Source organism: Lissotriton helveticus, chromosome 7 (genome assembly GCF_964261635.1).
Source record: "Lissotriton helveticus chromosome 7, aLisHel1.1, whole genome shotgun sequence".
Classification (NCBI taxonomy): domain Eukaryota; kingdom Metazoa; phylum Chordata; class Amphibia; order Caudata; family Salamandridae; genus Lissotriton; species Lissotriton helveticus.
The window spans coordinates 1,164,265,957-1,164,292,419 of record NC_136068.1 but is presented as its reverse complement, the minus strand read 5'-3'; positions in this window follow the sequence as shown (position 1 = coordinate 1,164,292,419).

Below are 26,463 nucleotides of genomic sequence, written 5' to 3'. Positions count from 1 at the left end.
TCTCGGTCAGTCAGTTGTTTAGACGTCAAGTTAACAACTGTTAGGTTGGCTTGTTCTTGTGGGCCAATCGCATCTGATGTTGCTATTTCTTGGTTCGATTGCGGTTGACCCAACGGGAGGTCCTTGTCCCTCCTCTTCCTCCTTTTTCCTCCCCCTGACCTCCTCGTCCTCCTGGTGCTCCTGATCCTGGCTCCTCCGTGTCCGGGGGTTTGTTCTTTCCTCCCCGGAGCCACGAGCTCTTGATTACTTTGTACTCTACTTGAAAAGGGGTTTTCTTACTCCTGCCCTGCTGCATTCCACGATTCTGCCCCCGTTGTTGTGATTGCTCGGCTTGCTCATCGCCTGACTCGTTTTCAGTCACCTCAGATTCCGAGGTGGCGATGTCTGGTGTTATGGATGTTCCAGTGGTTGCACCTGAGCTTTTCAATAGGGCTTTGCGTGGGGCATCAAATTTCTTGGCGTAGGTAAGGACACGTCCTGTTGAATAGTCGTTTGCATCTCGCTCGTACTTTTCCTGTTTTCGATTTCTTATTTTGGTCTCATATTTCACCAAACGAGCTATCATTTGTTCTCTCTTTTGTGTAATCGACAGTATGATGCTTGAGTCCTTTTCTTTATCTAGTTCATCATTAATCAATGAGATCTCAACCAATACTTTCTCGCGGTCACTCCACGCATATTTGATCAGGATTTTCAGGGTCCCTTCGCAGTACGTAGCTGTATGCTCGAACCAGTCAGTGAGCAATTGTGGATCCGGGTGCTCATAAGATGGGACTGTATGCACCCTCAAGCCCCTGGGTACTCTTCCTTCTTCTACATAGTTAGTGAGGCTGGTCGCCTCCCACCATTTGCGAATCTCGCGCTCGTAGAGCCTCTCGAGTTTCACCATGACCGCTGTTAACTTGTCACAAACCGGTTCTGCTGATGTGGCTGCTGCTGTAGCTGGCGGCTGTTCTCGCCGTTTAAACATTCCTTGTGCCGCTGTGTGGCGTTCGGCATCGGTATCGGTAAACATGTCATTAAATGTCGGCAGAGTTAGTTCTCCACGTCTCAGTGTGTAGTTTCGAAACACTCTTTCCTACGCTGAGACTAAGTGAGAGTGCCTGTATATTATAATTAAAAATGCTGATAAGGGAGGGCATACAGTGCTTTGGTCGACTAAGGACTACATCACTGAAGCCCAGAGACACCTTAATGATACCTCCTGCTATCATTTAACTTCCCAGTTTGCGATGAACAAATGTAATGAGTCTACACGCAAACAAATCCACACATGGAAGCGGAAAGGTTTACTCACTAAAGACGAATGTAATTTTCTGGTAAAAGATCATCCCATCACACCGGTATTGTATTTTCTACCGAAAATTCACAAACAAGTTACACCCACTCCAGGTCGTCCTATTATAGCTGCCATTGGAAGCAATAATGAAAACCTCTCCAAATATATAGACTTTTTTCTGCAGACACACATGCAGAATCTTCCGTCTTTTGTTAAGGACACTACGGATTTTCTCATTAAGCTCATGGAAGTGGAATGGAATGCGAATCTACTATTTTTGGTAATGGACATCGAATCGCTGTACACGTCGATACACCATCAACATGGCATGCAAGCGTGTAAACATTATTTGGACAGAAGAGACATTTGTTTTCGTGAGCATAACATTATGTTGATGGAAATGTTAAATATTCGTTTAACTACTAACTTTTTTAAGTTCCATGGTCAGATATACCAACAACTTCGTGGTGTGGCGATGGGCTCGTGTTTCTCCCCCAGCTACTCATGCTTGCATGTGGGCTGGTGGGAGGAGCACGAGCTCAAATCCACACATCGCCGATGGTTACCTCACATCAAACACTATTGGCGTTTTATAGATGACGTATGCATCATCTGGCAGGGATCAGTGAATGAGGCTGAAATGTTTGTTAAAGAGGTCAATGTGAATCCTTTTAATCTCAAATTCACCTCTACCATCACGACTGACTCAGCCGAATTCCTTGATGTTAACATTTTCATCAAGAACAACCAAATTGAAACTTGCCTACACAGAAAGGCCACTGCAGGCAATTCGATTTTGCATGCTCACAGTTCTCACCCTGGCCACACAATTCAGAGCATCCCCTATGGGGAGTTCATTCGTATCTGCAGAATATGCAGTGAAAATGACTCCCTGGAAAAATGTCTTAATGAATCTAGACAACGTTTCATCCATAGGGGTTACTATGATTCCATTCTTGATAAGGCTCTCCACAAAGCTTGTAGTTTTGAGCGTAAAACACAGTTGATGCCCAAAACTCCAAATGTCTCTACTGCAGATAGCACTGTGCGCCTTATTACCAACTATAGCACCCAGGAGCACAAAATTAGGGGTATCATTACTTCTGAATGGCCTATAATCCTCACGGATGTCATTCTTGGACCTATATTGCCTACTAGTCCTAACATCACATTCAGAAGAGCTCCCAGCATGCGAGATGCTCTTGACAGAGCCATGCCGGAGGATCCGCCTAAAAAGAGTCTGACCACGAAAACTGGGTTCTTCCGGTGCACTTCGTGCCGAGCCTGCACTTTTGCCAAAAATAGTACCCATTATTTCACCGCATTTTGCTCCACACCTGTCCCTATTCGTGAACACCTCACATGTAGATCAGAATATGTTGTGTACAAACTCAAATGCACATGCAACTTGGAGTACATCGGAAGTACTAAACTTCCGGTACACCAACGGATATTGCAACGCATCCGTGCTATTGTCAATAGTGACAACAACTGTCCTGTCGCGAGACATTTTCGAGCTGTACACGATAAAAAATTGAGGGATCTCGAATATACAGTTTTGTGCTCTGTAACTCAACCCGGACGGGGAGGTGACAGGATGAAACTTCTTCGGCAGAAAGAATCTCATTTAATTCTTGCCTTAGACACCAAGGCACCGAATGGTTTAAACTTGACCGAAGATTTGAGCAATTTTTTGTAAACTGTATAATGACAGGTCTTGATATAAAAATCTTTCTTACTTTGATTCATGTTTTCTGATGTGACGTAGATTATCACTGAGTGGTTGGCCGGCTGGTTAACCTTCATTTGTATATACTTGGTTTAGGTGTTTCTTTTTCATATTGAAATGATTATTTTTGTTATATTTGATACCTATTTGCAAAGATTTATGCAATGTAATTATGTGGGGTCCTGTCAAGCATTTTCCTCTAAGCTGTAGCTCATTATATATTTCTTATATACCTTCTTTTTTACCATTACTTTTGTATTATTCTATTTTATGTTTTCTTGCTTTCTCTTATCTAATTGCTTATTTGATTTTGGTTTATTATTCAATCTACTTATTATTTTGCTGTGGTCCCATTTACATTCATGTAGTATGTTCGTAATTTTCTGCACAGGAACTTTTTTTCAGCTGCTTATTTCAAGTTCAGCTTAGTAAGGTTATTTTGGCACTATGTCATTATTTTCTTGTTCTTGTTCATTTGAACAGCCTTGCCTCAGAAGGGTCATTTAGGCACTTGCCGTCATTATTTGTTGTAAATACATTGCTCCCTTTTGTAAATTACTCCTGTGTATATAGTATTAATACTTGATACATTCTAGTGTGTTTAAACATCATGTAAATATTTGTGACCGTGAGCTTTTCAGTATTCAACTTGATACATTCTCTGTTACTTTGTTTCTTTATTACGTTTCTTTTGTAGTCCATCCTTTGTGCTTATTACTTGGAGAAGGCGTGTAGCATTGGTGGTTTTCATTTTAGCCCTTTGTTTTTGTTTACTATATAAACACTTTTTTTGTTTCTGGCGCGCTGTGTGAACAAGCTCTCTTGTAGAGTGAAACGCGTCATCCTAAATAAACTACGTCTTCCCTGTTCTCCACTGGTGGATTTACTTTCTTTGAGGCTGTGTAAACTGCTGGGTACGAGGTATTTTGAGGTCCCGACCGTTGGTTCCGACATCTATTCGGAACCTGGACTGCTTTCTTCATATATATATGTATATATATATGTATGAATTTCAGTCATAACTGCTAGCTCAAGTAACTTTAATAACCTTATCAATTGCTACAAGCATATGGTGCTTTACATTTTGTCCTTATACAGGTACTGTGCAATGTTAACTGATGATGATTAGTACTTAATGATTATCTCTTATGAGAATTGTAATCATTGTAGATAGCATAACATACTTTAAGAACTCTAAAAGCTGCTAGATATTGCACTTTTGATTGTTCTCCATAACTAGGATTTTAATCATTACAATTAGCACTATGCACTTTAAGACCTAACTTGAAAAGCAGTTATTATGTCTCATACAGAGGTTTGAATAACACTTGGCACTTTGGAAGTAGTGTGCACATTGGTACTGAAAACATTTTCTATGGACTAAGAATATGCATTTCGTGATTTTATCTTTTCTATGTGAATTTCAATTATTATAGTAAGCACTTTGCCCTTTAAGAACTTTAAAAGCTGGTATATGTTTCTTATTAATATACAAGAAATTCAAGTATTTTAATCAGCATAATGCACTTTAAGAATTTTAAATCTGTCATTATTAAGAGTGCAGGACATAGCATCAATTTATGAGGAATCTTTTGTGGGAGATTATACAGTACTTTGAAAATAGTGGAATATTGTGCAATAACATCCTTCTCCATTTGAATAGGTGGGTGTCATGTGTTTGTAAAAGTCATGCAATTGAGACTTTTTGATAGATCTCTGTAATAAGTTGTGAAGAAAAAAGAAATGATTGTCTCTTTATGGAAGTTGCACTCCTAACATGCACTTTATATTGAAAGTACATTTTCTATAGATTGCATCTTGAACATTTTAAGAGGCAATATATATTTGTTGAAGTCGGATAATTTACCATTTCATCTTTCGTTTTTCTTCTTTTTTCTCCCTTAAAATGACTTTGCATCTATGTAAAAAAAAAGACAAGAGGAGGGGCAAAATGAACAAAAATGAAAAAAAGAAAAAGAAAAAAGTAAATATGAATTGGTGCATGAATTCAAGTGGATGGAGACTTCATGTACAATGAATATATACTTTTATTTGTATAAGAAGTAGTCTTTCTCATTTTGTAAATAAAGTTTTTTTTGAGGTGTAAGTAGGAGCATTTGCTTCCTTAAAGAGACACTCTGCACGGACAGCTCTATGGCCCTGTTGAAGGATGTGGCTGAAACGCATAGGCCAATTCACGCTGCTGCACATGGTGAATTAAATAAATTATCTATTCAAGATAGCTGTTTGTTGGTTTTGTGTCTTTCTTTTTGCACACAGAGTGGATGCGCTGTCTGGGACTTCGACCACTCTTTGAACGGACATTATATAAATAAATATATAAATATATATATATATATATATATATATATATATGTATATATTCACTGAAAAAACCATAGGTTATAGACCATATATAGTTAGGAATTAGCATTTACAAAACCTTATTTTACTCACACAAAACCATTGAAATTCGCATATATAGTTAGTTGCACTAACTATATATCGCGCACCCGCAATCCACTGCTGATCATGTCACATATTACATCATTCATGACATGGTCAGTGACATCACTGATGACATCACTGATGACATCTCAAATGACATCACTGATGACATCTCAAATGACATCACTGATGACATCTCAAATGACATCACTGATGACATCACTGATGACATCACTGATGGCATCTCAAATGACATCACTGATGACATCACTGATGACATCTCAAATGACATCACTGATGACATCACTGATGACATCTCATTTGACATTACTGATCACATCACTGATGACATAATTCATGTGATAATACGATGAACCTCTTCAGACTCTAATATAACCTTAGATACACTCAGTGTAAACAGACACTCACAGACTGTCACTCATCCATGGAGTTACTCACACACCTAGTCAGTCATGCAACGAATCAATCACACCTCCATTTGCTCAACTATACAGTTATACACACCTTACTTATTCAAACATATACTAACACATATTTACTCTCTTATACAATCCCTGATACAAGTTCACAATGATCCATACAGCCACTCACACATTCACTGGCTCTTATGCACTGTTATTTATATATGTCAACTCTCACATGTACTGTGTTTTACATATGTACTTACTTTGACATGTAGCACTGAGATATCCATTCACTCACCAATACACTCATGCACTCAGTCAACCGCCCATACAGCTGTTTCCACATGCACTTTTGAACCCATACATCTAGTGAATCAACTGCTCACACATCTATGCACAGTCATACACCTCCCAGCCACCTACACACACACACACTCAGTCTCCCATACAAATACTTGGGCAACCAATCAATAGCCCATATAGTTACTCATATAGCTACTGATCAACACATGCAGCAGTTTACAGAACAACAGACATAATGATGCACAAATTAAGACAGTTTAGTCACTAACCCATGCACTCAGTGAGACACATTTAATCACTCACTCATACAGTCAGTCATGCACCTACTAAATCCTTCATCCAGACACTTATACATCCACTCATTCTTCAATATGTAAGACATATTTTAACTTTACAGAAACATACAGTCACTGGATGTTGTCATCAGTGATGTCATCAGTGATGTCATTTGAGATGTCATCAGTGATGTCATCAGTGATGTCACTGACCATGTCATGAATGATGTAATATGTGACATGATCAGCAGTGGATTGCGGGTGCGCGATATATAGTTAGTGCAACTAACTATATATGCGAATTTCAATGGTTTTGTGTGAGTAAAATAAGGTTTTGTAAATGCTAATTCCTAACTATATATGGTCTATAACCTATGGTTTTTTCAGTGAATTTTCAAGGTTTTGTAAATGCTAATTCCTAACTATATATGGTCTATAACCTATGGTTTTTTCAGTGAATTTCAATGGTTTTTTAATAGCAAATATCAAAAGCTGTAAAATTTATTCTTCTTTTAAAGGAAAAATATATTTTATATGTATTTAATATAATTTTTTTATGTATATAAATTTTTTGAGTGAACGAATTTATCAACTATCATGCTGAAGAAGAGTGTGGGGAAAAAAAACCAAAGAGGAGGACTAAGAGGAAAGAACAATCAGTTCAAAAATACAATTGCTTTAAAGCATGAAGTTCTTTTCCACACATTTACATTTAAATAACCCATATTAGAACATACAAAATATCTACAGAGGAGACGGTGTACATTGAATTTTAGACTCTTCATTGGTACCTACATGTTGGTACTTACATCACCCACACAACACAACAACCGGGACGCTGTCACAGATATATATATTTTTTTGAACGTTAATTTCTCAAAATCCACTGGAGCACATATCTTGAGACCTAGCAAAGGCACATCGGGCAAACAGTCTCTACAATTTTGCCAAGTTTCATAGAAATCCATTCAGCAGTTCGAGCTAAAAGTGAGTCCAACCGCCCTATGGAAAACTCAATGTTAAAAACACGTTTTGGGACCCCCCTTTTTTCTCGGCCCCCGCTGGACGAAACCCCCCCAAACTTTCAGGGGACGCTCAGAAACAAAATGTGCCATTTTCCTGAAATTTCAGCCAATTCCGTCCATCAACGCCAAAGTTATTCAACATAGAATTTTCAGAAATCCCTATTCAAAAAAATCCTAACTATATATACCTACTGGCGACCGCCAGTAGGTAATATATTAATATATATATATATATATATATATATATATATATATATATATATATATATATATATATATATATATATATATATATATATATATATATATATATATATAACATTTCTATGGCAAAATGAAACCCCTCATTTTGTTCCTTTTCAAATTAAATGTATTAAGTGTTACCACTTTATTCCAATCAAGATGACTTCAGGTGTGCCATACTTTTGTCATAAGTAAGACTGTTAGCGTTCTAGTTGTTCTTTAGAACACTCTGGGACATTCTGTCATTGGGCTATAGTTGGGCTACATCTGACTGATATTTGGGCTACATTTGTTTTTTTTTGTCTCTGGTGGCCATCTTTGGGCTACATTGGGCTACATTGGGCTACATTTGGGCTCTAACATATATATAGCCCAATGTAGCCCAATATATATTTTTCAAAGTTAATTTTCGTAAAAACCACTGGAGCATATATTTTGAAACATAGCAAAGGCACATCGGGCTACCAGTCCCTACAATTTTGCCAAGTTTTGTGGAAATCCATTCAGCCGTTCGAGCTAAAAGTGAGCCCAACCGCCCTATGGAAAACTCAATGTTAAAAACACGTTTTGGGACCCCCCTTTTTTCTCGGCCCCCGCTTGACGAAACCCCCCCAAACTTTCAGGGAACGCTCAGAAACAAAATGTGCCATTTTCCTGAACATTTCAGCCAATTCCGTCCATCAACGCCAAAGTTATTCAACATAGAATTTTCAGAAATCCCTATTCAAAAAAATCCTAACTATATATACCTACTGGCGACTGCCAGTAGGTAATATATATATATATATATATATATATATATATATATATATATATATATATATATATATCAATTCAAAAGGTTGCCCATAAGGAAACACCACTCGCATGGAAGTTGAAGCCTTTAATGGCAGACAGCAGTGCAGCAGCATCTAAATCCCCTTCAAAGTCTTTGCCAAAAGCCCAACGCGTTTCAAACACTGTGTGCTCTTGTTCACGGGCCAAACAGGTGAGTGATCAAATCAGCAGTTGCACAATGCTCCTTTCAAATACGTTAAGTCCTGCCCCAGTGGGCGTGTGCCCCTAGGCATACTGGTCTTTGTAGTTTTTAGGTGTTAATCCCCAGTGGGTGCCGGTTTGCCATTAATGTCCTTAATTGTTCCCCAAGTGGGTTTGGAGGGGAAACAAGTGCCGCCGCCTTTGACACTTATACAGTCTTGCCATACGACCATCCTTGCTCCTTCGTGCTCGGTGTTTGCCCAACACTGGATCTGCGTGTCAGCAGCGGGGTGCCTCCGCGCCCGAGCGAGCCGCAATACATCAATTCAAAAGGTTGTCCATAAGGAAACACCACTTGCATGGAAGTTAAAGCCTTTAATGGCAGGCAGCAGTGCAGCAGCATCTAAATACCCTTCAAAGTCTTTGCCAAAAGCCCAACGCGTTTCGAGCACTGTGTGCTCTTGTTCACGGGCCAAACAGGTGAGTGATCAAACCGGCAGTTGCACAATGCTACTTTCAAATACGTTAAGTCCCGCCCCAGTGGGCGTGTGCCCCGAGGCATACTGGTCTTTGTAGTTTTTAGGTGTTATTCCCCAGTGGGTGCCGGTTTGCCATTAATGTCCTTAATTGTTCCCCAAGTGGGTTTGGAGGGGAAACAAGTGCCGCCACCTCTGACACTTATACAGTCTTGCCACACGACCTTCCTTGCTCCTTCGTGCTCTGTGTTTGCCCAACACTGGATCTGCGTGTCAGCAGCGGGGTGCCTCCGCGACCGAGTGAGCCGCAATACATCAATTCAAAAGGTTGCCCATAAGGAAACACCACTCGCATGGAAGTTGAAGCCTTTAATGGCAGACAGCAGTGCAGCAGCATCTAAATCCCCTTCAAAGTCTTTGCCAAAAGCCCAACGCGTTTCGAGCACTGTGTGCTCTTGTTCACGGGCCAAATAGGTGAGTGATCATACCGGCAGTTGCACAATGCTCCTTTCAAATACGTTAAGTCCCGCCCCAGTGGGCGTGTGCCCCGAGGCATACTGGTCTTTGTAGTTTTTAGGTGTTAATCCCCAGTGGGTGCGGTTTGCCATTAATGTCCTTAATAGTTCCCCAAGTGGGTTTGGAGGGGAAACAAGTGCCGCCACCTCTGACACTTATACAGTCTTGCCACACGACCTTCCTTGCTCCTTCGTGCTCGGTGTTTGCCCAACACTGGATCTGCGTGTCAGCAGCGGGGTGCTTCCGCGACCGAGCGAGCCACAATACATCAATTCAAAAGGTTGCCCATAAGGAAACACCACTCGCATGGAAGTTGAAACCTTTAATGGCAGACAGCAGTGCAGCAGCATCTAAATCCCCTTCAAAGTCTTTGCAAATAGCCCAACGCGTTTCGAGCACTGTGTGCTCTTGTTCACGGGACAAACAGGTGAGTGATCAAACCGGCAGTTGCACAATGCTCCTTTCAAATACGTTAAGTTCCGCCCCAGTGGGCGTGTGCCCCGAGGCATACTGGTCTTTGTAGTTTTTAGGTGTTAATCCCCAGTGGGTGCCGGTTTGCCATTAATGTCCTTAATTGTTCCCCAAGTGGATTTGGAGGGGAAACAAGTGCCGCCACCTCTGACACTTATACAGTCTTGCCACACGACCTTCCTTGCTCCTTCGTGCTCGGTGTTTGCCCAACACTGGATCTGCGTGTCAGCAGCGGGGTGCCTCCGCGACCGAGTGAGCCGCAATACATCAATTCAAAAGGTTGCTCATAAGGAAACACCACTCGCATGGAAGTTGAAGCCTTTAATGGCAGACAGCAGTGTAGCAGCATCTAAATTCCCTTCAAAGTCTTTGCCAAAAGCCCAACGCGTTTCGAGCACTGTGTGCTCTTGTTCACGGGCCAAACAGGTGAGTGATCAAACCGGCAGTTGCACAATGCTCCTTTCAAATACGTTAAGTCCCGCCCCAGTGGGCGTGTGCCCCGAGGCATACTGGTCTTTGTAGTTTTTAGGTGTTAATCCCCAGTGGGTGCCGGTTTGCCATTAATGTCCTTAATTGTTCCCCAAGTGGGTTTGGAGGGGAAACAAGTGCCGCCACCTCTGACACTTATACAGTCTTGCCACACGACCTTCCTTGCTCCTTCGTGCTCAGTGTTTGCCCAACACTGGATCTGCGTGTCAGCAGCGGGATGCCTTCGCGTCAGAGCGAGCCGCAATACATCAATTCAAAAGGTTGCCCATAAGGAAACACTACTCGCATGGAAGTTGAAGCCTTTAATGGCAGACAGCAGTGCAGCAGCATCTAAATCCCCTTCAAAGTCTTTGCCAATAGCCCAACGCATTTCGAGCACTGTGTGCTCTTGTTCACGGGCCAAACAGGTGAGTGATCAAACCGGCAGTTGCACAATGCTCCTTTCAAATACGTTAAGTCCCGCCCCAGTGGGCGTGTGCCCCGAGGCATACTGGTCTTTGTAGTTTTTAGGTGTTAATCCCCAGTGGGTGCCGGTTTGCCATTAATGTCCTTAATTGTTCCCCAAGTGGGTTTGGAGGGGAAACAAGTGCCGCCACCTCTGACACTTATACAGTCTTGCCACACGACCTTCCTTGCTCCTTCGTGCTCGGTGTTTGCCCAACACTGGATCTGCGTGTCAGCAGCGGGATGCCTTCGCGTCAGAGCGAGCCGCAATACATCAATTCAAAAGGTTGCCCATAAGGAAACACCACTCGCATGGAAGTTGAAGCCTTTAATGGCAGACAGCAGTGCAGCAGCATCTAAATCCCCTTCAAAGTCTTTGCCAAAAGCCCAACGCGTTTCGAGCACTGTGTGCTCTTGTTCACGGGCCAAACAGGTGAGTGATCAAACCGGCAGTTGCACAATGCTCCTTTCAAATACGTTAAGTCCCGCCCCAGTGGGCGTGTGCCCCGAGGCATACTGGTCTTTGTAGTTTTTAAGTGTTAATCCCCAGTGGATGCCGGTTTGCCATTAATGTCCATAATTGTTCCCCAAGTGGGTTTGGAGGGGAAACAAGTGCCGCCACCTCTGACACTTATACAGTCTTGCCATACGACCTTCCTTGCTCCATCGGGCTCGGTGTTTGCCCAACACTGGATCTGCGTGTCAGCAGCGGGGTGCCTCCACGACCGAGCGAGCTGCAATACATCAATTCAAAAGGATGCTCATAAGGAAACACCACTCACATGGAAGTTGAAGCCTTTAATGGCAGACAGCAGTGCAGCAGCATCTAAATCCCCTTCAAAGTCTTTGCGAAGAGTAAATTTCTCATATTTCATTGCAAACCACCTTAATTGATTACATCTTGGAATTCATTCCCATTCCAATACTTAGTTTGATTATGGAATGGTAGGATTATCATGATAATACAAACAATGAGCATACTGTGTTAGTAATATACCATAGCGGAATCACGCCGTGTATCGGCGCAACCTCCACCAATAGCTCCTTCATATTACAGTACCTGATAACATGAATGCTGTTGCAAAATACAGTGATTATAAAGGCAAGACTTAACTCTCTATTTCAATCAAAGAATTATCTGTCAAACTCTCACTCTGACATCTAGCCGTGTATCTGCACCGTCTACCCAAAATGCTGACACCTTTTGCCAACTCTATTACACCATCAAGGCACTGCAGTGTTATGATGAATGCTACTTCAACTGCATGAAGCCATGGATCGGCAGACACAGACTCCTTACTGCTCTATCTAACTCCTTGTGTCAAAACTAGCAAAAAAACAAAAAATGCAAGTGACAATGACCATATAAACTGTGCAGTGTGGGGTCTAGTGTTCTCAACATGAGAGCCCGAATTCATTATACTGGAGTTATCTACCTAGATGGACTGCTAGCTCTTGTCCACTATTGAGCCCATGTGGCACTTTAGTCTGTAAATCAATAATGGAGCGGGATTCTAGCCTCTGTAGCCTTTGTGCCCTGCCTCCGCCCCTGGGACTCATGGGTACATGGTCCACACTGAAATATAGCAACAGCTCCCTGTTGCTCTGGTGTTTCGAGGCGAAATGCCTGGCCACTGGGTAATACACATCCTTGTTTTCTCCTCTCGTTTTTTATCATTTGCACGATGCCATCCTCGTTTTATTACACAATCCTTGTATCCACGTTGTTTGAATGTTCCAACTGTTCTTTGGCTATGTACATCCCATTCCTTTTCTTCCGAGCAAATGCGACGGAGTCTTAAAAATTCCCCGTATGGGATGTTCTCAATCACCGATGTTTTATGAAAACTATTTGCGTGTAAGCCACTTTACACCTTACGTGTAAGCCAGGGGACTGTGTGCCCCGAAACGCATTACTGGAAATAAAATCTATTTGCATTGGATTGATCTAAGAGAGCGTAATTACTTGGAATCTAACAGACAAAATATAAATATATAACCATGTTAACACCGAGGAAGGCGAATGCCGAAACGCGTCTGAACACCGTGAGCTTTAATAAAATCTTAAGCTCGCTACCGTGAGTGCTGTTTCTTGTAGCATAACACTACGGAATCTTTGGAGCAGTCATAGAGGCGGGGGCGCCACCCGCTAAAGGGCACCCGCTCGAGAGTGCTGGGAGTTTGGTGCACAACACAGGAGCGATATATATATATATATATATATATATATATATATATATATATAATCGTGACCAGTGCGGTTGAAGGCATCTTGGGGACCCGGGAGAGGAATTCATTTTTCACAGCAACGCTCACCACAGATCCCAACAGCGCTCTTTAGGCATTCCAGTACCCAAGGAGGGACATACAAGAGCGGAGCAGAGTGACTTACCTGGCATGCCGTGAGAGGTGCATGCTGGGATCCGTAGTTTTGCCAGCGCAGCTGCGGGTCCGTTTGTGACTTTAACTCCGCCCTTCTGGATGACGACCACATGGTAGAGTGACTGGTATCATTTAAAGGGAACTGTTGTGTGAGCTGTGTTGGAGCAGGCATTTGAAGATGGCACAGTCCGAAACGCGTCATGCCGACGCTCTTGTATGCAAAAATGAAACCCTTTCCCGGATTCCCCGCTGTGTCTCTCCCGTTCTTTCTATCCAGGAACATTTTGTGGCATATTATGCGTGCTAAGCCCTGAGCGCGCTGGAGGAGACCCGCTTTCCCTAAGAGGACAGAGTCAGCTGGGCAGCTTTGGCATTTTTTCTGACATCCATGGTAATGGATCGACTCTGACCCACCCCACCCACGATCGGCAGATGAGCCGCTGCAAGCTGCAGTCCGTGACTGCATGGAGGAACGTGGACTAGTACATCCATGTTTTCCAGGCCCAGGTGATCGTGACCAGTGCGATTGAAGGCGTCTTGGGGACCCGGGAGAGGAATTCATTTTTCACAGCAACGCTCACCACAGATCCCAACAGCGCTCTTTAGGCATTCCAGTACCCAAGGAGGGATATACAAGAGCGGAGCAGAGTGACTTACCTGGCATGCCGTGAGAGGTGCATGCCGGGATCCGTAGTTTTGCCGACGCAGCTGCGGGTCCGTTTGTGACTTTAACTCCGCCCTTCTGGATGACGACCACATGGTAGAGTGACTGGTATCATTTAAAGAGAACTGTTGTGTGAGCTGTGTTGGAGCAGGCATTTGAAGAAGGTACAGTCCGAAACGCGTCATGCCGACGCTCTTGTAAGCAAAAATTAAACCCTTTCCCGGATTCCCCGCTGTGTCTCTCCCGTTCTTTCTATCCAGGGACGTTTTGTGGCATATATATATATATATATATATATATATTACCTACTGGCGGTCGCCAGTAGGTATATATAGTTAGGATTTTTTCTCTATGGGATTTTTGAAAATTCTATGTCGATTAACTTTGGCGTTTGAGGACGGAATTGGCTGAAATTTTCAGGAAAATGGCACATTTTGTTTCTGAGCAGCCCCTGAAAATTTGAGGGGGTTTCGTCAAGGGAGGGCTGAGAAAAAAGGGGGGTCCCAAAACGCGTTTTTCCCATGCAATTTTCCATAGGGCGGTTGGCCTCACTTTTAGCTCGAACGGCTGAATGGATTTCCACGAAACTTGGCAAAATTGTAGGGACTGGTAGCCCGATGTGCCTTTGCTAGGTCTCAATATATGTGTTCCAGTGGATTTTGAGAAATTAACGTTCAAAAAAATATATATATCTGTAAGCGCGCTCCGGGCAGCGCCCCGGTTCGCGTACCTGACGCGTAACGGAACTTCGCGAAGCGAAGCTGATTGGCTCTCTGGTGTCTGTCAACATTCTAAACAGTCCGGAGTGGCCGCCATCTTGTCTCTCGGTAGGATCGAGAGACAAGATGCGGTGAAAAACGAAGGGGGAAATGAAGGAAAGGGGGCAAGGTAGACCCCTCCTGACCCCCTAGAATTGATGAGGGGGAAGTAAAAAAAAATGTTTGCGATTTTTCGCCATAGAGGCGCGTCCCGGTACGCGAACCGGGCAGCTAACTGGCAGCGTAACGGGAGTCCGCCATCTTGTGTTTTTGGAGCATCCGGTTCGCGTACCGGGTAGCGTCCCGGTAAGCGTAACAAGAGAAACAGTAAAAAAAAAAATAATAGAATAGATTATCAAGAAAACTTTGAAAAGTTGTAGGGACTGTTTGTTTGATGTGCCTTTGCAAGGCCTCAAGATATGTGCACGTGTGGATTTTGTCTAATTAAGGTTAAAAAAATATATATATCTATAAGCGTGCTCCGATACGTCACGGTTATGCGACGCGTCATGAGGCGTCTCACGTGGCTACGTGATACGTCACGTAATAAAGAATATATTTTACAGATATAGATATTAGCTTTTAAAAAAACATTGAAATTCACTGAAAAAACCATAGGTTATAGACCATATATAGTTAGGAATTAGCATTTACAAAACCTTATTTTACTCACACAAAACCATTGAAACTCCATATATAGTTAGTTGCACTAACTATATATCGCGCACCCGTAATCCACTGCTGATGATGTCACATATTACATCATTCATGACATGGTCAGTGACATCACTGATGACATCACTGATGACATCTCAAATGACATCACTGATAACATACCTGATGACATCTCAAATGACATCACTGATGACATCACTGATAACAACATCCAGTGACTGTATGTTTCTGTAAAGTTAAAATATGTCTTGCATATTGAAGAATGAGTGGATTTATAAGTGTCTGGATGAAGGATTTAGTAGGTGCATGACTGACTGTATGAGTGAGTGATTAAATGTGTCTCACTGAGTGCATGGGTTAGTGACTAAACTGTCTTAATTTGTGCATCATTATATCTTTTGTTCTGTAAACTGCTGCATGTGTTGATCAGTAGCTGTATGAGTAACTATATGGGTTATTGATTGGTTGCCCATGTATTTGTATGGGAGACTGAGTGTGTGTGTGGGTGTCTGGGAGGTGTATGACTCTGTGCATAGATGTGTGAGCAGTTGATTCACTAGATGTATGGGTTCAAAAGTGCATGTGGAAACAGCTGTATGGGCGGTTGACTGTGTGCATGAGTGTATTGGTGAGTGAATGGATATCTCAGTGCTACATGTCAAAGTAAGTACATATGTAAAACACAGTACATGTGAGAGTTGACATATATAAATAACTGTGCATAAGAGCCAGTGAATGTGTGAGTGGCTGTATGGATCATTGTGAACTTGTATCCGGGATTGTATAAGAGAGTAAATATGTGTTAGTATGTGTTTGAATACGTAAGGTGTGTATAACTGTATAGTTGAGAAAATGGAGGTGTGATTGATTCTTTGCATGACTGACTAGGTGTGTGTGTAACTTCATGGATGAGTGACAGTCTGTGAGTGTCTGTTTACACTGAGTGTATCTAAGGTTATATTAGAGTCTGAAGAAGTTCATCGTATTATCACATGAATGATGTCATCAGTGATGTGATCAGTAATGTCAAATGAGATGTCATCAGTGATGTCATCAATGATGTCATTTGAGATGTCATCAGTGATGTCATCAGTGATGTCATTTGAGATGTCATCAGTGATGTCATCAGTGATGTCACTGACCATGTCATGAATGATGTAATATGTGACATCATCAGCAGTGGATTGCGGGTGCGCGATATATAGTTAGTGCAACTAACTATATATGGAATTTCAATGGTTTTGTGTGAGTAAAATAAGGTTTTGTAAATGCTAATTCCTAACTATATATGGTCTATAACCTATGGTTTTTTCAGTGAATATATGTATATATATATATATATACATATATATATATATATATATATATATATATATATATATATATATATATATATATATATATATATATATATATAGTTATATATGACGCTCCAAATCCTCCCAACCTCGTAGAAGAATACCACAGCACTCGAGGGTGGAGAGTTTCAACACGCTAGATTTTATTTAGCAAGGGGGTGCACACAGACGCGTTTCGGCGTTCTGCCTTCGTCAGTGTGTGATGCACTGTGTTTACTCCCGGCATGTTTTTAAACATCCTATGTTCACTCCCACATTCACTTAAGCATGGACATAGAAAGGGGATTCACACCATACATTCAATGGCAGCGGCCATCTTACAATGTTTGTTATAGATAACATTAATCCACAAAAAACAAAAGTTAATATAAAAGTTAAAGCCCACAGATGGGCAACAGCCATATTCTATGCATGGTATATATCATATAATAGCCCCAAATTGGACACAAAAGACATTCAGCCGTGGATCGGCTAATGTCCCCTTATAAAATGAATAGTCACATGCATTAGATCCAAATATGAGACTTCTATTTCTACAATATTACAATAGGAGTTACTCATAACTAGAGTGTGGGATTCCTATGGTGAGATGCCTCACGTATCGCAGCAGAAAACGCATGAAATCAGATCAAAGGTACAATAGAGAATTGCAGATATAAATAGCGAGAGTCTCTTTCAATGAGTCCATATACAGATCCAAATAGGTATTCTACAGCTTCAGAACTCTAACTATATTATAAAGTCATATTAAAGAATTCTAAAATAGGTCAAATACTATGGATCGTTTGGCATATAGAGGTGTCTCACACAGATATATCATCATATGATATATATATATATATATATATATATATATATATATATATATATATATATATATATATGTGTGTGTAAAAAGACGCCATCCATCATGTTTCCATTCAGCATTGGAAACAAAATAACGCCAGAGCGAAACCACAGATGAGTGCTATTTCTTCAGTGCTTTATTTGTGATCAAAATTCCTGCCAGCAACTGTCATGACGCGTTTCGCCTCTCGAAGAGGCTTGATCACATGATGTGTCAACAACACAAATGAGGGTATATATAGTGTGTGTGGAATCCACTTAAACCAACAGCAGCTGTGTAACATATTCAAACAGTAAACATAGTAAAAATACTGCCCAAATGTACTAGCAGCAAGCAGCATATTCAGGGCTTAGTGCCCAAAGTAATGTAAATATACACTTTTCAAATGTTAAGAAAAACATATACTATATACAAATTAATATGAAGCAAATAGAAAAGTTGTTAAAAGCCATTTTTACACATTAAAAACCAATTAAATAAGTCATATTTACAAGGATAAATCCAAAATTTCATATAACTAGATATCTACATTGATTTTTCTAGAATAATGCAAATCAAGGTGAGGATATCGGGAGGAGTGGATAATCCTGAATTAAGTAGTATCCTGCCTCGCAATCCCAATTCCCCACCTTTGGCCTTAAACTGTTCTGTTATTGTACGTCTAGTCTCTAAATATTAACTAGAAATAACACATTGCTGTTGAAGTGGAAGTTGGTTCAAACTGTAGAACATATCTTAATACCCCTCATAAGAATACTGGGATAACCAACCCACGTGAATAAAGTGTACGTGTGATTTAAAATCGGTTTCAGTTGGGGAACAACCACCCCAAATTTACCATCTTGGCCACATCTGGTCCCAGATGTATGAATCGCAGTCCAAGAATAGATAAACTGGCGTGTAGAATGTCATAATCTTGGTGTTGAAAATATCATTATAAACAAGTGTACATATCCTCACTGGCATTTAGGCCTCCCGTGTTCTTACTGTTGAACTCCAGGATATATCTTGTCTCCAGTAGTCGTAGCTTCGCATCCCTATTGCCTCCCCTCTTAAGGGGCGGGATTGTATCGACTAGATAATATACTAACCCATCAGGGTTGCTGTTATGGGTCGATTCGAAATGCCGTGCTACTGGATATGACGGGTCTTTTCCTGAGATAGCTCGAAGGTGCTGCAAGATCCGTTTGTGGGCGGGCAGCCGAGTGCTGCCCACATAGCATAGCCCACATGGACATTGCAGTACGTAGACTACATACTCTGTTTTGCATGTAAGTCTATGCTTAATGGCGATTGGCTTATCGTGAAAGGGAATGGAGTAGTGAGTCTTGTTAACACCTTGTCGACAGGCCTTACAAAATGGACACTTTTTAAAACCCTTATTCAGGTCCATCCAAGTCCCTGATAGTGGTTTGTCCAGGTTGTTGCTGACCAATGCGTTTGCCATTGTCGAGGACCTGCGAAAAGTCAGTTCCGGCTTATTGGAGACTAAGTTGCCTTTTACTGGATCTCTTCTTACCAGATTCCAGTTCCTGCTGAAGATTTTCCTAATCTCAGCATGTTGGGTGCTGTAGGTAACAATGGCCCTTGATTGTACTGATTCGGCCTTTGCTACGGTGGTCTGGCCTTTACCCTTCAAGGTTTGTTACCTGGGGATGCTGCGTGTCTGTTCTATAGCCATATCTACCAGATCAATACTGTATCCTCTCTCCAGGAAACGGATTTTACTCTCTCTCTGAGCTTTGTCACATTCCTGATTAGTGCTGCAGATTCGTCTCATGCGCAGCATCTCCCCATAAGGGATGCTGCGTATGAGATGTCTAGGATGCTGACTGGTGGCATGCTGCAGTGTATTCCCCGAAGTCTCCTTCCTATGCAATTTTGTCTCCAAAGTATTACCCTGGATATACACTTCTACATCTAAGAAGTTGACTTTCTCTTTGTGAATCTCAGATGTAAACTCTAAATTATAGATGTTAATATTCAGTTTTTTAACAAAGTCAGTTGCCTCCTCCCTGGACCCTTTCCAAATCATGAATAAATCATCTATATACCTCAAATACATGATTACATTGTTGGTCATTGTGGCCTTATGGTCCCCCATGAGGACCCGCTCCTCCCACAATCCCATGTGCAAGCACGCGAAACTGGGGGAAAAACAGGCCCCCATGGCCACCCCTCGTAGGTGTTGGTATACCTGGCCGTAAAACATGAAGTAGTTCTGCTCAAGACATAGTTTTAACATGCCAATAATCATTTTGTTGTGGTGTATATAGTTCATAGGGCGTTTGTCCAAATAGTGCTCAACTGCTTTGATACCATCACTGTGTCTAATGGAAGTGTATAGAGACTTCACATCTAAAGTCATTAACAGATAATCGTCACTCCAAACAACTTTTTCCAATTTGGTTAAAAAATCTGTTGTATCTCTCACGTAAGATTGTAATTGTATTACCCATTCTTGCAGGAAATAATCGATATATCTCGAAATGTTTTCATGGAGCTATCAATTGCCGATATGATCGGCCTTCCAGGTGGAGCAGAAATGTCCTTATGCACCTTTGGCAACAGGTAGAAGGTGGGGATCACTGGGTAGTCCTTTTTCAGGAATTGAAATTCATCCTTGGAAATTAGTCCACCACTCTTCCAGGCAATCAATTTTGAGTTTTGTTCATTCCAGGCCGCCCTGATTGCCCCCAAGTTACTTTTCCTATAGCAGGATTGGTCCCCCAGCTGACTTTCTGCTTCCTTTATATAGAGGTCTCGATCCCACAAAACAATATTTCCGCCTTTGTCGGCCTGTTTCACTACGACATTTTTATTCATGCTTAATTTCTTTATTAAGTTTTCGTAGTTTTGATTTTGTCTGTGAATGGCAGAGTGTTTTTTGTTTGTGGTCGTGTATAGTTTTTTCAAATCCTCTATGATAAAGTCATGGTAGACATCCAAGTTATCATGGGGCATAATTAGGAGAAAGGTAGATTTAGCCTTAAACGGTGTTGTGCCAGTTCCTGCCCCAGCACCTGTTTGTGTAGTTTCCATGAGGCTAACCTCTGCCCCTTCTTGTTGCAATGACCAAATTTCCTGAAATGAGGATGCATCGCCTGCAGTGAGGAGGTATGGACTTTGTGGCGGTATGTTTTTTGTTCTTTTATATGGTTGCATACGGTGGAACTTGCTCAATTTTAATTTCCTTATAAACCTGAAGGCATCCATGCGGGTAGTCGCATAGTCAAAATTTCTAGGGGGGCAGTATGATAATCCCAATCCCAGGATGGCCACCTCCTTGTCCGTGAGAACGATCTGCGTTAGATTTATGATGGTTTTAGTTTCAGAGCAACTTATTGTGTTTTCTTCCACTTTCCGCGTTTGTTTCTCCTCGTGCCGCCCGTATTTGATTTTGCGGCGTTTGCGGCGTTCGAGCCGCTTGCGATTGGCTCTTTGTCGCCTTGAATGACATTGGCATTGGCCTTCAGCCGGGGTCTTAAAGTGTCTCTGCGATTCTCGCATAGGCAGCTTACTTCCTGAGCGAGAGATTGTTTTGTAAACCCCAACTGATCCGTTCTTATGGGGTCACTTTCTGCGTCGCTCTCTGCTGCTGAACTTAAGTCAATTGAAGATGCTGAAGCAGATATTGTTCCCTGCACTTTTTGTGTTGCTTTGCACGCCCTTGCCTTTATGTTATCATATCTACGGGCGAAAGTAAAGACCCGGCCATTTAAATAGTCTAATCTGTCTCTTTCGAATTTAAACGCCTTGCGTTTCTTGATAATGTCCTCCTCTTTCTCTAGGCATTTTTGCATATCCTCCCTCATTTTTTTAGTGATTTCGTCACTGCCCATTTCTTTCAATTCCTCCTCGATGTTTTCAATCTCGGATTGCAGTTTCATCCGATCTTTCTCTGCAGATTCCACCAGGATCCCCATCAGTCTGGCAGAGTGTTCCAAATTGGCAGCTGCCCATCGCTCCAACATCTCAGGGTCGGGATTATCGTAGCTGGGCGCTAAAGTTATTCGCAATCCCTTTGAGATGCGGCCAGCTTGCAGGTAGCGTGTCAGGGACTTGTTTTCCCACCATTTTGCCTGTTCCTTTTTGATAAGTTTTTCCAGTTTGCGGAAGAGATCCTTAGCTGTAGGATTAACATTCGGTTTTTCTACGCGCTGAGTGGTCAATTCCCCGCCCCCAGCCGGGGGCTCAAATACAGATTCCGAAGCGTCCTCCCTCTGTTTCAACACATCAGCAGACATCGTTGCTTAAAAACTGTCTTTTCACGTATGCACTGCACAGAAGAACCGGTAAAGACACGTGTCCACAATATGAAGCAATGTCTCCGGGCACACTTCCCCACTGCGCTTTGCGTAGGCTTCCCTACCTGGGCCAGGCTGTCCGCAAGTCCACGGAAAAAATCCTCGGTGTTATGCCGACTCCTGTGGCCACAGGCGGCGTGTGCCTTTCTCGCAGGGGCTCTCGCGGCTTCCTCCTACCGGAGTCAACGATACGATTCCCGGTTACAGAATCACAGCTTCCTGCCGCTTCTTGCCCAAACGGGGAGGGGTTTCGCATTTAAAAAACCTATTGAATTCACTGAAAAAACCATAGGTTTCACACCAGTTATAGTTAGCTGGAAATTAATTTTACTGGCATAAAACCATTGAAATTCCCACGTTATAGTTAGTTGGACTCACTATAACTTGCGCGTGCAATGCACTGCTGATGACGTCACATATTACATCACTCATGACATGGTCAGTGATATCACTCATGACATCACTGATGACACCATCCTTGTGACAGAGTGACAGACCTCCTTTCACTGTAATGTAACCCTTGAAACACATATTCAAAAATAGAAACTAAAATTTTCAAAAAAATGGAGATACCCATATCAGTTACAACAACCAATTCAGTAATTCCACCATCTATATACACATCCACTTATTCACAAACAGTTCTATATAGTCACTCATACATATACTCACTCATCATATGTAGTGATACACCTATACATCCTGTTACACACCGACAGTCATCCAAAAGTTACTCACACATGCAAATAAACTATTAAACATCCATTTATTTCCATATAGAGCTATACACACACTACCACCTTACTTCTAAGGAAATTTACACATATTTATTCTCTTAAACAATAACTTATAGAAACACATACTTATTTAAACAGGAACTCTTTCAATCTCTTACTCTCACATATACTCACTTATATACATCAATATTCACATATACTAGATTAAAACATATGTAGTTACTGATAAAGACACTAGTGAGACAGTCATTCACTCACTAACATACACATATACACACTCATCCACCCATACAGTCCTGCACATATGCTGTCTTCAAAACACATACAAACAGAGAGTCAGTCATTCATGCATCTATGTGCTAAGTAATACCCCCACCAAACCATATAGACACTCATACTGATATTAAAACAAACATCCAATAACCCATATACATACACATGTAGCTACTCACCAACCCATGCAGCCACTTATACACAAAGTGAAATACTAATCCTTATATTTAAATATTTAAACATTACTCACTAATATATGTATTGCCTAAGATACACTTAATAAGCCAGTTAACCAATCAAATTTTTTTTTTAAAACATCCATGTAAACACTTATTTAAACATTTATTCTTCCATCAACTTTTACATATACATATATAACACATATTTATTTTTCGGAAAGACATACATTCACTGGATGGTGTCATCAGTGATGTCATGAGTGATATCACTGACCATGTCATGAGTGATGTAATATGTGACGTCATCAGCAGTGCATTGCACGCGCAAGTTATAGTGAGTCCAACTAACTATAACGTGGGAATTTCAATGGTTTTATGCCAGTAAAATTTCCAGCTAACTATAACTGGTGTGAAACCTATGGTTTTTTCAGTGAATTTAATAGGTTTTTTAAATGCTAATTCCTAACTATAACTGGTGTGAAACCTATGGTTTTTTCAGTGAATTTCAAAGGTTTTTTAATAGCAAATCTCTATAGGTATGAAAAGTAATATTTTTTATAACAAATTTTATATTGTATAATTATGTAATAGTATTTTTTTATGTTTATTTATTTATTATTTTTTTTTTTGTTTTTGCCCCGGAGCCCTCCCGGGGCGCGTACCGATGCGCTCACCGGTAAGCGCAGTGCTACGGCGCGCCCCGGGGCGCGTACCAGTGAGCGTCCCATTAGCGCTATTCCCGCGAACGAAAACAACATCGTGACGTATCGCGTAGCCGCGTGATGCGTCATATGACGCACTGCGTAAGCGCACCCGGAAGCACCCGAGCGCATACGATCGCGCAACGTAAGCGCCGCCGGGCGCGATGACAGGCACGCCCCGGGGCACGTAGCGTAAGCGCGTCGGGTCATGTGACCTGAAAATAACACTTTTCATTGGTGCAAACCAGTTTTGGTTGCCAAATGATGAAAGTCCGGGTCATGTGACCTGAAAATAACACTTTTCATTGGTCCAGGACAGTTTTTTTTTTCTCCAAATGATGAAAGCCCCCACCTTTTTTCCTTATTCTGACTTTGTCCTTTGACTGAGAAAGACCTGTTTGGAGATCTGTCACTAATCTTTTGTACTTTAAAATGGCTACAGTAGCAGACGCAGCTGGAGCATCTGCACCACCACCACCACCAAGAGGACCACCACAACATCACATTGGTGGTCAAGAAGAAGAAGAGGAGGAGGAGGAGGAGGAGGGGTGAAGGACATTCCTGCCAGAAGACAATACCCCATATAGGCCAAAGGAGCACATTGTATGGGAGTTTTTTTCCATCCCAGAGGGCAAGAAGAAAGTGAATGCGCCAAAGGTGACTTGCCGAATCTGTGGCATGGAAATTTCAAGGGGGAACCCTAATAAGAAATATTCATTTGGCAATTACACCATGATTCGGCATATGCAGCGCAAGCATCCCAACAACTATGCTGCTGCAGAGGTGAGAGAACTGTCCAGTAACCCTCCCCAATCTTCACCCAGCACCTCCAAAAGAAAGCAACCCACTCCATGGGGACCAGAGACAAGGGAGATGATGCTAAGCATACAACCACGGTTTGGTGAATTCAGGGTCACATGTATTTTTTGTGGTAAGACCATCACCTATGGTGAGCAGAGCGTAAAGCTCATCGTCCTTGCTGGTGACAACCATAATTGCCCCAAAAAACCCTAATTTTTCCTGATTTTTTTTTGCTCCAGTTGAGCCGTTTACAATTCCCTGTTTTTTGTTTCTCCCCATAAAAAATAAAAAAATATATAAAACTGTTCAGAAAAGCCAAAAAAAATAAAAAATGTTCAAAAAAAATAAAAAAAAATATAAAACAACAAAAAGAATAAAAACAACAGTTCTTTTTAGAACTACCTCCAATTTATAAAAAAATGCTACATGTTTTAAAAACTCTCTCATTCTTTTTTCCTTAGGGTACGCGCACCGGGGCGCGCACCAAAAAAAAAAAAATAATAATGAAGGAGTGAGCATGAGGGAAGGGGACAGAGAGAGTGATGTTAAGAGAAAGAGAGCTAGAGGGAGCACACAGAGGGACTTTGTATTACATAGTAAAACAGAGAGAAGGTGTAATAGGGTGTAAGTGAGAAAAGGAAAATGAATAAGGGAGCGAAAGAAGGGAAGAGAGAGGAAGAAAACTAAAGCAGAGGTACTGGGAGAATGTGAGTGGGTGTTGAAAGTAAAGGGAAGGACAGTAAAGGATGGGGAATGAGGGGTAGTGACGGAACCGGAGTAAAGGAACAACGGTGATGGAGGGTTAGAAAAGAGCAGTGACTGTAAGTAAAGAGGGGTGAAAGAGGGTGGATAAAAGTGAATAAGGGTAAGACATGGGGAGTGACAGAGAGAAAAGAGAGAGAGAGTAAAGGAAGGAGTGACTGAAAGGTAGTGAGTGAAGCAGCAAAGAAAGGTAAGTGAGGGAGTGTGGGTGAGTTGTAGGGAGTGAGCATGATGAAAGAGTATTGGCAGAATGAGGGGACAGAGACAGCGACGATAAGAGAGACAGAGTGAGGGAACGGAAATGAGGAACTGTGAGAACAGACGGACTGAGAGAAGGAGTGACAAGAGTAAAGTAAATGATTATGGGAAAGGGAATGAGTGAGGGAGCAAAGGAAGGGAACAGAGGGTAAGGGAAGTAAAGCAGGGGGACTGAAAGAAGTTGAATGTGGGAGGGGAGTTAGGGAAAGGGGAGTAAACATGGAGGATAAGAATAAGTGAGGGAAGCAGAGTAAGGAAACAGGAGTGAGGTAGGGTGAGAGAATAATAGTGAGGTTAAAGCAAAGGGTGATGACAAACTACATTTTTTTAGTCACACTTACCATATAATTAATGTAACTTTAATTACATTTTTTACTACACTTTGTATCTGTGAAACAGAGAAGAAAAAAATAAGTTATAATTAGTAAAATATATATTTTAAATTAAAAGATACAAATGAAGAGGTTAAAAATCATAAAAGTGTACTAAGAAATAAAGTAAGAGTGAAGGACACAGAAAGGGAAATAAAGTAATGTAGAAGGACAAAAAGAGGGTTAAAGAAAGAGAAGGAGAGCAAATTACTAAGAGTAAGGGATATAGATTCACTGACAGAGAGGAAGAGAAGAAGAGAGAAATGAACTGAAGGTAAGAAAGATACTA